Below are 13004 nucleotides of genomic sequence, written 5' to 3'. Positions count from 1 at the left end.
CTGGAATCCAGGGCTGGAATCCAGGGTTGTGCTCAGCAGAGCAGAGGAGGGTGGCTGCACACACACAGCCAGGGGATGGGCAGGGGCTCTCTCCTCTCAGCCCGTGTCTGGACAGGCTGGAAATTCCCTCCTGGGCCGATCTGGGCCGAGGGGAGAGATCCTGGCTGCTGTGGCAGCACTGGAGGAAAGAGCAGGGCTGGGGCTGGGGCTGGTGAAGCCTCCTTAGGGGAGTTTTGTGCCCTCACCCCTGCTTTGGTGAAGAGTTTTCCTGAGGAAAACCTGGGTGGGATTCTTTCCTCATGGGAGACCACAATGCTGGGTGCCAGACCGCTTCAGCGAATTGTTCTGATTTATAGTCCATGGCTTCAGGTTGGAAGGAAGCTTCAAACACAGGGGTGATGCAGAGGGATCAGGGGAAATGATGGCTGGTCCTTTGGGCTGAGCAGAGCCCTGATGTCCCTCGTGCTCTTTGCTGACCTCCAGAGCAGGTGAGTGTTCCCAGGAGGAGGTTTGGGCTGCCCAGGCTGAACTGGGCTCTGCGTTTGGTGGGGTTTGCTCTGACAGCTCCAGCTCCCCGCAGAACCCTCCACCCCACCCAGCCCCAGCTCCAGGGGGTTCCCCAGCCCACCATCCCTGCTCCAGGCTCTCTGCCCATCCTCCAGGAGGGAAGATTCCAGGTTCTGTTTGCTTTGTCTCAGCCAAGGTCAGGATGAAAGACACGGGGAAACGTAGAGCTGAGCTCGGTCCTGGTTGTTTAGTATCTCTTATTTATTTACAGTCTCACAAGGCATGAGCTCCAACTTGCAAGTTAGAGAAATGAGACAAAATGGAGAGATTCTAACTCTTACTAAGGCTATTTAAGAGATAATTACCCAATATTGAGGTGACAGTTATATTATTTATACTTTTGACCCAATAATGACCACCCGAGGTACACAATGTGGACCCTTTTCACCCAATGAGTGAGAACTACCTAAATCTGTGAAGAAGAAGAACCCAGACAATGCTGAAAATGCTCCATCTTTGTCCACACACATTACTATATACCAAAACCCCAAATCCAAGTTTTTCACCCTGTGAGATCACGCAATTCCATTCAAACCACACACCCACAACCCCAGTGCCATCAGTCAATTTCGGGAGCCTGTTCCACGGCCTCAGGTCAAATGTGGTGCTGGCTTGAGGGTCAGGGCCTTTTAGCACAGAAAGCCTGAAATTTTCAGCTTCCAGGGCTCCAACACTCCATCAGGCATCAGCCTGGTCCCCAGGGGCACTGCGGGACATCCCAGGTTTGGGGACAGCTCCTGGGGGGCTTCACCGGGCAGAGCGGCCGTGTCAGACCCTCCAGCCGGCCCTGCAGACACCCGTGCCCTGCCGTGGGGGACACAATTGCTCAGCCAGCTGTGCCTCCGGCGGTGGGAGGGTGACTCAGCCCGCCGGGAGCCGGGGCCATCTGCGGCGGGGCTGCAGCTCCCACGGACTCCGCTTCAGCCGCCCACGGAGCCCGCCCTGGCTGCCAGCCCACCGGGATGGGCTGTGCCACGGGCTGCCTGCCACACGTGGGGCAGCTGGGGCTGGATCGCCTCGGTTTGGGGTCCCCCACAGGCACAGACCAGCCTGGTGCGCAGTGCCCGTGTCCCCCGTGTTCCCCCAGGGTCGGTGTGAACTGGGAGTGTGCTGGAATTCTGGAAACTTGGATTTGGGGGTTTTAGCATGTAGTAATAGATGTGAGTCAAGATGGAGGATTTGGGGTGTTGTCTGAGTCCTTCTTCTTCACCTTCTTCTTCCTTCTTCTTTGTGGGTTCAGGTGGTTTTCTGTAATTGGGTGAAAAAGGTCCCCATTGCAGGCCTTGGGTGGTCATTATTGGGTCAGAAATGTAAATAATACAGGTGTCACCTCGTTATTGGGTGATTAGTGCTTAAATAACCTTGGAAAGGGTTAGAGTGACTCCATTTTACCTCATTTCTCTAACTTGCCAGTTAGAGCTCACAGCTCATGAGCCTGTAAATAGATAAGAAATAATAAACATCCAAGTCTGGACACCAAACCTACATTTCCCGTGTATGAATCCCGACCTCAGCAAGGAGAAAAAGGAGCCAGAACCTTCCCAGGAGTGCAGCTCCCATGGCAGGCCAGCTCTGTCCTGCGTGTCCCTGGAGTGGGGCAGGGAGCGCCGTGGGCGCTGTGGCTGATCACAGGGGGGCTCTGACCCACGGGGCTGGGCAGGGCTGGCACTGAGGGGTTCTCTGCCACCACGGTGAGGGGCCACGGCAGGAGCCAGGCAGCCTGGGCTGATCTGTGGACACGGAAGGGGCACAGCCCAGGGAGATGGAGCCAGTGGAGAGGCCGGAGGAAGGGGCCCTGAGGGGGAGGAGGGTGCTGGGTGCCCGGCTCTGCTCTCCCCACCTGCCAGCTGGGCGCTCTTCCCCCACTCTTAAATGTCAGCGATGATGTTTCCTGCCCAAGTCAGCTCTTCCCCTTGGGGCCTGGCCAGCAGGGTCTGTTTTATCCCCACTCCCGACAGCTTGGGTGGCTCGGCACTGGGCTGCTGCCTGAGCTGTGCCAAGTTGGCAGCGTGGCCGTGCTCCCCAGCCAGCTCCTCTCCCAGCCCACCCCGAGCTCAGCACTCGCTGCCTCTGGGGCCCCAGCTCACCTCGCCGGCCTTTCCTTCCTGAGGGGAGATCCACGGGCAGGGCAGGAGAGCAGGTTCTGCTTAGAGGGGGAAAATCCCTCAAATCACCCTCCGCTGGGGCAGGCAGAGCTGGGACCTTTCTGCCCAGCCCTGGGAACGTCACCCCCGCTCTGTCCTGTCCCTCAGGTGCCTTCAGCAGGGCTGGAGACTGTGACAGGGACTGCACGTGGGGAGGGACGTCACACACCTGGGCAGCAGGGAGGGAGAGCCCAGCAGGGATGTCAGGATCCCGTGTGCTCTCTGTGCTCCAGATATCCGAGCTCCAGGCTCAGCTGTCACCCCCCAGCCCGTGTGGGCATCGCCCCGGTGCCAGCTGCTCCTCCTGTCCCTTCCCTGGGGCAGTGCTGGCACACATCCACTTCCTCCTGGAACCCTTTAAGGATGGGGGCTAAACTAACCCACCCCATTTTTCCCCTCCTGAATCCTCTCCGATGTCCAGGCCTGTGCACAGACGCCCCCAGCCCCTTTGCACTGTGCCCCATCCCTGCATCCTGAGCACCTCCTCCCCTTCAGCCACGTTCCCCAGACACCCTGCTGCTCCCGACACCCGGAGCCAGCACCGGGGTGTCCCCAAAACCCCCTTCCTGCCAGGGCAGAGCCAGCTCCCGGCTGGGTGCAGCAGCAGCTCAGGTGTCAGCAGAGCTGAGGAGGGCTCCGCCCGGGCTGTGCATTCCCTGCCCCGCGGGTGCTGCGGAGGAGGTGGTGCCCGTGATGTGCATCGCAGCAGCAGCCCTGCATGGAGCAGCTCTCCCCGCAGCCCCGGGGCACTGCCACCTCTGCCGGGCTCCCTGAGGGTGCTGCAGGCACGGGCCAGAAAATCTTCAACTCCGGGCTTTCGCTCCAGCAGGGGAAAGGAAGGGCTGGTTTAGTTCATCCCCCGTCCCCAGGGGGTTCCAGGAGGAAGGGGATGTGTGCCAGCCCTGCCTCGGGGAGGGGACAGGTTTCATCCAGGAGGAGCAGCTGGCACCGGGGCGATGCCCACAGGGGCTGGGGGGTGACAGCTGAGCCTGGAACTCGGATATCTGGAGCACAGAGAGCACATGGGATCCTGACATCCCTGCTGGGCTCTCCCTCCCTGCTGCCCAGGTGTGTGATGTCCCTCCCCACGTGCAGTCCTAGCCCCTGTCACCACCCCTGCGTGGTGTAGATCACCCCCCTCGTGGTTTGGGTTGGAAGAGATCCTAAAAATCGTCCAGTTCCACACATTGCCATGGGCAGGGATACCTTCCACGAGCCCAGGTGGCTCCAAGCCACGTCCATTTTGTCTTGTTTCAGCAGGATTCCCATAGCCAGCATTCCCAGAGGAGCTTCCCACCTCGTGCTGGAGTGTCCTGGTGCTCTGAAATGTGAGGGAGGAGAAGGAGCAGAGAGGAGATGGGGAAAGATGCTCGTAATGTGTAATGAGCCTTTAATGCTCTCCCTGGCCCCCTCCCAACACATATGGGAGCTGGATGAGCCAATTAAACCAACACCAATTAAATCAGCATCAATCACATCCCGTAAACCAGAGGTGGGGCCCAGGCAGACGCCCCTGCTGTGCAGGATGTCAGAGCTGGCCCGAGGGTGACTCCCTTCCAGTTTGGAGAGAGCCAGGCCCTGGAGGCACCACCAGAGAGGAGAAGGGGAGGGGTGGGGACCTGGACCAGAAGTGGAGGGGGCAGAGGGGACACCAGAGCTCAGGTTCCAGCTGGGACAGGCATCCCCCTCACTGGAGTCCTTGCACAGGGTCACCTTGAACCCTGGAGGTGACACACCTTGTGCCACTGAGCTGGCCCCCCCTCCCCTGGGCTCAGCCCCACGGACATCCTGCTGCTCTGGGGGGCTCCAGCAGCTCTGGGTGCAGGGTGGGCTCAGCCTGGCAGGCTGCACCTCTGACTCTGCCCTTCTGCTCTCATCCCAGCCAGTGCTGGGACACCGGGGCTGCAGCAGGGGATGGAAAAGTGAGAATTCCCCTTTGCAGCCCTCCCTGCTCTGCTCACACTCCTTCGTTTGCTCTCTCTTCAACCTAGAGCACAGAGAGGTGCTAAAAAGCTCCTAAAAAGGAGGTGATGGATGCTGGGTTGATGCTCATCCTCACCTTGGCTGGATGAGTCTTGTCCTGTCCTCTGGGTGTCCTCTGTGGGGTCCAGTGTCCCCCTGGCTGTCACAGACAGGTAGCCCAGGGAGCAGGAGGTCTCGGGGAGGCTGCAGAGCACACCTGAGTGTAGCTGCCTGTGAGTTGAGGGATCCAAACTGCCTCGGAGATGTCCAGTGTCAGAGCTTTGCAAATCCGGGTCTGGGGCACACGAGTGAAGTGGCAACTCTTGACTTAATCCAGACAACTGTCACTGAACCACAAAGGACCAGGGACTCAAATTAAGTCCCACAGCCCTTTGGGAAGTATCAAGCCAGAAAAACAGTTCGCAGGCTTTAGGCAAGGGTGATTTTAAACAAATGAGGAAGTGCCTTAGAAACAGCTTAAGATGAAAGCTACCAAATTAAAATCCTTGCAATCAGTGTGGAGGCTACTTATGCAACAACCTCCTGAGGAGGAATTGGAATCCCAGAGATAAAACTCTAAACAAATAAAGAGACAGGAGATGAAGGAAAAAGAAATGAAACTTGGTCAGAAAGTGATGTGCAGAGGGCTGCTTGAATTGCCTTTGAAAAGTGGCAGCCGAGCGTCACAAAGGGGCAAAACCCAAGTCAGCAAAGAGGGGAGTGGGGGGATGGAGAGGGTATCCAGGACACCTGGATATCTCCAGGATGCCTCCCAGCTTCCCTGGGCAAGCTGGAACGTGGCTGTGGGCATGGTCAGGCACCTCCCTGCATCCCTGTGACCCCTGGGTGCCTCTGGCACGAGGGTTGGGTTGAACCCAGAGGTCCACATTGGACACCTTGGCTTGGGAGAAGCAGCTCCCAGCAGAGCATCTCCCCCTCCTTGGAGTGCTGGGACATTGTCCTCCCACCTGAGCTCTTGGCAGGTCCCACGGGTGGCCAGGGCAGCCCCAGCTTGAGGAGAGTCCTGCAAACGCACAGCTTCTCCCAGGCTGAGAGAGCAAACACGGCGTGAAGCCTGAAGGTGAACAGCAGGTGCCTGAGCCAACAGCCCGGCTCCTCACACAGCTCTCCCCGTGCAGGGGCTGGGAGGGCAGGGGCTGCAGGGCAGGGGGGTCCAGGCACCGCAGGGCCATGCCCTGGGGCTGAGCCCGTGCCCACATCAGTGCCCTGAAACTTTGCAGTGCCTTTGTCTCTGCTGAGGGGAGACGGGGCTCCCTGAGGAACCAGGGCCCTCCCTGAGGACTCGCAGCCCTGACGTGCTTTGGTTGCAGATGAAGTTGGCAGCGTCCTCCACAGCTGGAGTGATGATGGAATGATGCTTCTCCTGAGCTCTTTAAAGGTACAGGCTGGCCCAGGGTGGGCAGCTCAGCGCAGAGACATGGCCTGTGCAGCTGTGCAGTCACAGCTGGCACACCAGAGGCAGCTGGGTGAGGCAGAGCTGATGGCACTGGTCTGGCTTTCGAAGGGGCACAGGGATGACACCAGAACTGCCCAAAGTTACCATGACTTTGGAAGCCCCATCCCAGTATCTCAGGGGGCTCAGAAGGAGGCTGGAGCCCTTTCCCAAGGGCGTGGAGTGGCAGGGAAAGGGAGAATGGCCTTAAGCTGAAGGAGGGCAGCGTTAGATGGGATATTAAGGAAGAGTTCTTCCCTGGGAGGGTGGGCAGGCCCTGGCACAGGGTGCCCAGAGCAGCTGTGGCTGCACCTGGACCCCTGGCAGTGCCCAAGGCCAGGCTGGACATTGGGGCTTGGAGCAGCCTGGGACAGTGGGAGGTGTCCCTGCCATGGCTGGAATGGGATGAGCTTTAAGGTCCCTCCAACCCAACCCAACCCAACCCAACCCAACCCATGCCATGGTTCTGTGGGACTCCAGCCAGCCCCTGCCCTGCTCCTGAGCCCCCTGTGTGCTGCCCGGGGGCGCTGCCAGCCGCGCCCTGCCCTGGCAGGGGTGGCACGGAGCACGTCGGGGGCACACAGCAGCGAGGGGACAGCCCCTGGCACGGGCTCCCGGCAGCTGCCGAGCCGGAGCCGCGGTCGGGATCGTCCTCCCGAACGCGCCCAGCTGCAGCCGTGCTGGGAGGCAGCTGCGGGACGCGCAGCCCCGGCTCTGCCATCCCGCATCCCCCCGGGCCGGGCTGGGCACAGCTCTGGTGGGCACGGGGCCGGGGGGAGGCAGCGATGGCAGCCCGGGCACGCCCTGCCCCAGCCCCGGTGTCCCCTCCGGGCCAGCAGCGGCGAGGCGGCGGTGGCCGAGCCCCGCTGCCGCTGCTCGGGGCACGGAGGGCTCCGCTCCCCCTCCCGCCTTCAAACCCAACCGCAACAAGCTCGGGAAATTAAAAATTAGAAGGACGGGAGGGGGAGGGAGGGCTAAAATAAGATAAATAAAACCAAATAAAAATAAACCCCAAACCCTGCGCTCTCCTTTGATTCTCCCTCCTTCTTTTCTTTTCTTTTTTTTTTTTCCTTCCTCCACGCCAAGATTACTAATTGTCTAAGCATCTCAATTTGCTGGTTTCACTTAATCACAGACACTTCGGAGATTATCAGCCTTCCCCACATGTTCGGTACCTTGTTTCCAAACTACAAGACCCACGGGGAGCAGGCAGCGAGCGCCTGCAGGAGCGACAGCCGCGCCGCGCCGCCGCTTCCCCCCGCGTCCCTCCGGCTGCGCTGTCAGAGCTTGATTTGCCTCTGAAACCGCCGCGTATTCCCCCAAAGTTCCCGAGCACGGGGGCCGTGAGGAACGGCGAGGTGGGGGCTGGGGGCACCGTTGTCAGCTCCTGGCAGCTCCCAAGCCTTTGATTTGCACAAAAGAAGAGGAGGGAGGTGGAGGGGGGGGGGGGAGGGAATGGATATGATTTATTCAGCAAGTTCCTAACCGGTTTTCTTTTTTTTTTTTTTTTTCCTTTCCCTTCTTCTTTTCCAGAGGCTGTGAAATAACTGAAGCCGACGGAAAGGTGAAGAGCTGGGAGAGATGAAGGAGGCGCGTTTGAAGGCATTTTCTTCCTTTTTGTCACATCTCGCTGCAAAGCTTTTAATTCCTGGAGCTCAGTTCCTTCCTGGAAAGTCTGAGGCAGAGGGGGGTGGGCTCGCTGCGGGCGGCGGGGTCCTGTTGGCTGCCACAGGGGTAGGCAGGGAGGAGGTCCCGGTGCTGGGGGGTGCTGGTTGTTCTCTGTCCCATCTGGACCATCTGTCGGTCCCTCGTTGCCCCGGTGCCCACCCGGGGCCGGGGGGGCTCTGCTGCAGCTGCTGGGAGCCGGCTCTGCGCTCAGCCCAGCGCCACCGGAGTGACAGAGCCACAGGACGAAGGATTTAAGGCTGGAAAAAACCTCCAAGTTCATCAAGTCCAACTTGAAACCAAATCCCACCGCACCACTAAACCACATCACAAAGTGCCAAGACCTCATTGTTTGAACTCTTCCAGGGCTGGTGACCCCACCACCATCCTGGGCAGCTCTGCCAGGGCTTGATCATCCTTTCTCAGTGAAGAAATTTCCCAAAATCCACCCTGAGCCTCCCCTGGCCCAGCCTGAGGCCGTTCCCTCTCCTCCTGTCCCTGTTCCCTGGGAGCAGAGCCCGACCCCCCCGGCTGTCCCCTCCTGGCAGGGACTTGTGCAGAGCCACCAGGTCCCCCCTGAGCCTCCTTTTCTCCAGGCTCAGCCCCTTTCCCAGCTCCCTCAGCCTCTCCTGGGGCTCCAGACCCTTCCCCAGCTCCGTTCCCTGCCCTGGACACGCTCCAGCCCCTCAATATCCTTCTTGTCCTGAGGGGCCCAGGATGTGCTGATGTCCTAAAGCTCTAAAGGGGTGCAGGAAATGACCCATCTCAGCTATGGGGCCACAGAGAGACCCCTCTGAGGGTGGGCTGGCCCTGGCACAGAGACCCAGAGAAGCTGTGGCTGCCCCTGAATCCCTGGAATTGTCCAAGGTTGGATGCTCTGTTTAGAAACCAAAAGAGGATTGTGTTCAGAGGTCTGATTTACAGCCCAGTCCCTTGGTACTGCACTCAGAGCCCCAGGAGTTCTCCTGTAACTGGGATCTGAAATCTCAAGTTTTTAATTTTTAAACTCGCACGACCAAAGGCCATTCCCCTGTTTCTCTCCTCACCCTTCCTCTCTGCAGCTCTTCTGCACCACCACCACCAAAATCATCTGCATGGCTGAGCTTTGGTCCTGCAGGAAGAAGCTCCTTCTGCACGATTCATTGAAGGTTTTTATTTTTTTTTTTTATTTCCCATTTGCAAGTTGCTGAGAAGCTGATCCTGATTTCTGCAAATGAATTTGTTATCTGCAAGTGTTCACTGAATAGTTTATGCAAACAAATTTCAGCCCATAGGGTGTTTGCAAACTGTTCATTTCATGGTATGTGATTAGTAGAAATGGTCAGAAAATGGGTGCAAAACAATTTTTTACGAGCTGTCCTCAACACCCAGGCTCCTGACGCCTCCATTTCTATCACAGACTTCTTTTTTGGAAACTGGAATTAGAAAAATATCAACCAGCACCCGGGATGAGTTGAACTTTTCATGCTTTGTTTCCAGCTAAAAGCTCTAAAAGGAGAGCAGTTGATGCTGGGGAAAAGGGCAGACACAGGATCAGAGAATCCCAGTTTGGTTTGGGTTGGAAGGGAATTTTAAAGAACATCCCTTTCCACCCCTGCCCTGGGACACCTTCCACTGCCCCAGGCTGCTCCAAGCCCCTTCCAGGGACACTTCCAGGGAGACTCCACATCCTCTCTGGGCAGAGGAGTGGAGTCTTATGAGGTTATAGGTTTCTTTTTCCTGCAGGAAGAGACAGCTCATCTCCGGGGATCCCTCACCACCAAGGCCCGTTCCAATGCCTGTGCTGAGTGTGTCTGGTCTCCAAGGCTGAGCTGAGGCCTCTCTCCCATCCCCAGCCCCTAGCAGTGCTCCTCACTCACCAGAGATGTACCTGCACCACCCCCAGGTCACCCCTTGCCAGTGATTTGCCCGAAATCCCACAGGGAAATCCCACAGCCAGAGAGGCTGCGGCTGCAAACTATCCAAGGCCAGGCTGGATGGGGCTTAGTGCAACCTGGTGCAGTGTCCCATGGCAGGAGGTGGGACGAGATGAGGTTGAAGGTCTCTCCTAACCCAAACCATTCCATGGTTCCATAATTCCATGAATCCATCACTGTGCCACCCCTGGAGCTGCAGCATCCCCTCCATGGGCAGGATCTCTATTGCAGGTTGTGCTGAGAAGGGGACAAAAAGCTGGTCCCAAGTGACCTGACAGTGACGTGGCATAGGTAAAACCGTGGAGGAACTCCGGGCAGAGCTGCCCAGCTCCAGTGCCCGGGGCTCTCGGGGGGCTCAGAGCAGTCAGGAGCTCCCCGTGGGTTTTCCAGCCCCGACAGAAAATGGTGCCCGGAAGATTTATTCATTTAACGCATCTGGTAATTACATTTCGGCAGGTGGTGTGTGGGGCCTGGATCCCTTCCATGCACACCAGGCTCGGGAAGGCTTCAGTCCCACGTTTGATAAATCTCAGAATAGAATAAATAAATAAAATCAACAGTCCCCAGCTGCGAGTGCGGAGGAGGCACATCCTCTCCGCGTGCCACGCGCTCCTCCTGCTTCCCCTGCGCCGGGGCCGGGATCCGGCTCTGCCCGCTCCTCCCGGGGATGCTCGGGGCTGGGATCCAGCATTCCCGCTCCTCCCGGGGATCCGGCTCTGCCCGCTCCTCCCGGGGATGCTCGGGGCTGGGATCCAGCATTCCCGCTCCTCCCGGGGATCCGGCTCTGCCCGCTCCTCCCGGGGATGCTCGGGGCTGGGATCCAGCATTCCCGCTCCTCCCGGGGATCCGGCACTGCCCGCTCTTCCCGGGGATGCTCGGGGCTGGGATCCAGCATTCCCGCTCCTCCCGGGGATCCGGCACTGCCCGCTCTTCCCGGGGATGCTCGGGGCTGGGATGGATCCCCCTCCTCCCGGGGATTCTCGGGGCCGGGATCCGGCATTGCCCGCTCCTCCCGGGGATTCTCGGGGCCGGGATCCGGCACTGCCCGCTCCTCCCGGGGATGCTCGGGGCCGGGATCCGGCACTGCCCGCTCCTCCCGGGGATTCTCGGGGCCGGGATCCGGCACTGCCCGCTCCTCCCGGGGATTCTCGGGGCTAGGATCCAGCATTCCCGCTCCTCCCGGGGATTCTCGGGATTCTCCTGCTCTGACGGGCACAGGCACACGGGATGGGGCTGCAGAGTCAGCGCGGGTGGATGGGGCTGGGGCCAGCTCTCCTGCTGGAGTTACGGCTCTGGCAGGGATGGGGACAGCGCGGGGGAGGCAACCAGGACAGGCCGGTGGGTGGAAAACCCTGAGTTTAAGGCGGGCAGGATGAGGCAGGAATCAGCGGTGAGAAAGGAGGATTGTGGCAAGAACCGGAGGAGCACACGGGGCAGAGGAGGCTGCAGGGGGTGGGTGGACCTGGAAACGCTCAAGACACGAGCAGACGTGTCACCTCACGATGTGGATTAGTGGGGACGAGGGTTTTTTGTGGAATGTTGGATTTGGTGATCTCTGGTCTCTCCCAGCCATAATGACTCCATAATTCCATGGTGATGGTGCTGGGAGGCTTGGAGGGGACAGCCCCAGGAGCCGGGCTGGGTGACACCCCAGGGCCTGGGGACAGCAGGGGCACAGGGCACACGGGCCAAGCCCCGTGGGGCACTTCTGGGATCCCGTGTGGTGTCCCTATGGATGCACATGGGCAGGACACGGTGTGGGGGGCCTGGCAGCAGCTCCTGCCAGGGGCAGGGCTGAGGGTGAGCACAGCTGGGCCACCGCTTCCTCTCCAAAGGGACCTCAGACTTTCCGGGCCGTCCCAGTAGGAGCAGTGGCAGTGCAAGGGCGTGGACACTTCCCCCATTACAGAGGATGCTGTAAGCACAGCTGGGCGCTGTGAGCACAGCTGGATGCTGTGAGCACAGCTGGATGCTCACACCCAGCCCAGCACACAGCAGACAGCCTGGCCTGGCGTGCAGGGGCTCTGCAGGGACCCTCAGCCCGTGCTCCCCGCCTGTGCCAGGGGGTCTCTGGGGGGATCTGGGGGATCCTGAGGCAAACATCCAAGGCAGGACCCCTTGGGGGCACCACGTTCCCCGGCAAGGCGCCGGCACAAAGACTGCGGCTGGATTTTATTTTTATACTTCACCTCCCTGCCCCCTTTGTAGAAATGACATAATTATGGGGATTTAATGTTCCACTGCTAAATTTCTTCATTTTTCAGGATAATTTCCACTATTTCATCAAGGAATAATTAATTGCATTGTCTTTAATCAGTTGTTTTACAAATCCAGCAGCGCAAGAAATTTTCATAGCCAGACAATGCAGGCAGCTGCTCTTCCCTTCTGGGTGTATTAATGAAGTGAAAGAGCTCGAGCCGGGGAAAAAGAATCGGCTGGCAAAAAAAAAAAAAAAAAAAGAGATCTATTGACAGAGAGATTGAAAAGATGACAGTGTAATCCCGTAATGTGTGTGCTGGGGAGGCAGAGGGGAGAGATGGAGCTCAGGTGTGAGGGCAGGAGGAATTGGGCTGCTGGGGCTCAGGGCTCCAAAGTCTCTCCTCTCTCCTCCCAGGTCCTCAGCATCAGATTATAATGTGGGGGAGCACAGGGGCATCACAACAAAACCTGTGAGTGCAGAACAAATCGTGGGTCAGTGGGATCGCAGAATTCCAGAATGGTTTGGGCTGGAAGAGACCTCAAAGCTCATCTGGTTCCAACCCCCTGCCGTGGGAAGAAACAACTTCCATGATCCCAGGGTGCTCAGGACCCCCAGCTTCCCTGTGAACATTTCCAGGGATGGCAAAGTGTCTGAAAATGTCTAGAAGTGTGAGGATGTTCACGTGCAAATGCACAGATGTTTATCAAAGGGCCAAAACTGGATTTTAAAAATCCATCTGTAAGCAAAACAAAAGCCCCCCCCGGCCCTGGGGCAGGGGATGTGATGGAAGTGGTGTCAGTGAAGTCACAACTCCAGCCTGGCTTTCCTCTTCCCTCAGCCCTTCCCTCCCTAAAGGTCCCTGCTCTGGAGCATCTCTTGGGGTCTCATTTCTGCCTTGGGGTTCCCACCCTGGCTCTGGCCCCTCCTGCCTGCCCTCGTGCCTGCTGCTCTGAGCCAAAAGGCAAAGAGGAGAAGCAAAGAAGTGATGAGCCATCCCAGATCCTTTGGTGTTCCCTCACTCCTGCTAATGCGAGGCTCCGGGGGTGGGAGGGAATGAGAGCAGAATCCAAGAATGGTTTGGGTTGGAAGGGACTTTA

The 13004-nt window shown here is 58.6% G+C and overlaps 1 long non-coding RNA gene across 1 annotated transcript; it reads right to left on the bottom strand.

Moving 5' to 3' along the window:
* Nucleotides 1-1597: 1597 nt before the first annotated feature.
* Nucleotides 1598-4065, bottom strand: LOC136301576 (uncharacterized). The gene is made up of 4 exons (XR_010723902.1): nucleotides 4009-4065; nucleotides 2655-2710; nucleotides 1960-2002; nucleotides 1598-1815 (listed from the first exon to the last, which is right to left on the bottom strand). It is a non-coding gene; the product is annotated as an uncharacterized lncRNA (long non-coding RNA).
* Nucleotides 4066-13004: the final 8939 nt, after the last annotated feature.

The sequence above is a fragment of the Chamaea fasciata genome, unplaced genomic scaffold (assembly GCF_029207755.1).
Source record: "Chamaea fasciata isolate MVZ Bird 193981 ecotype frontalis unplaced genomic scaffold, bChaFas1.0.hap1 SCAF_26, whole genome shotgun sequence".
Lineage (NCBI taxonomy): Eukaryota > Metazoa > Chordata > Aves > Passeriformes > Sylviidae > Chamaea > Chamaea fasciata.
Note: the sequence above shows the minus strand (reverse complement) of the source record. Positions and strands in the feature narration are given on the sequence as shown.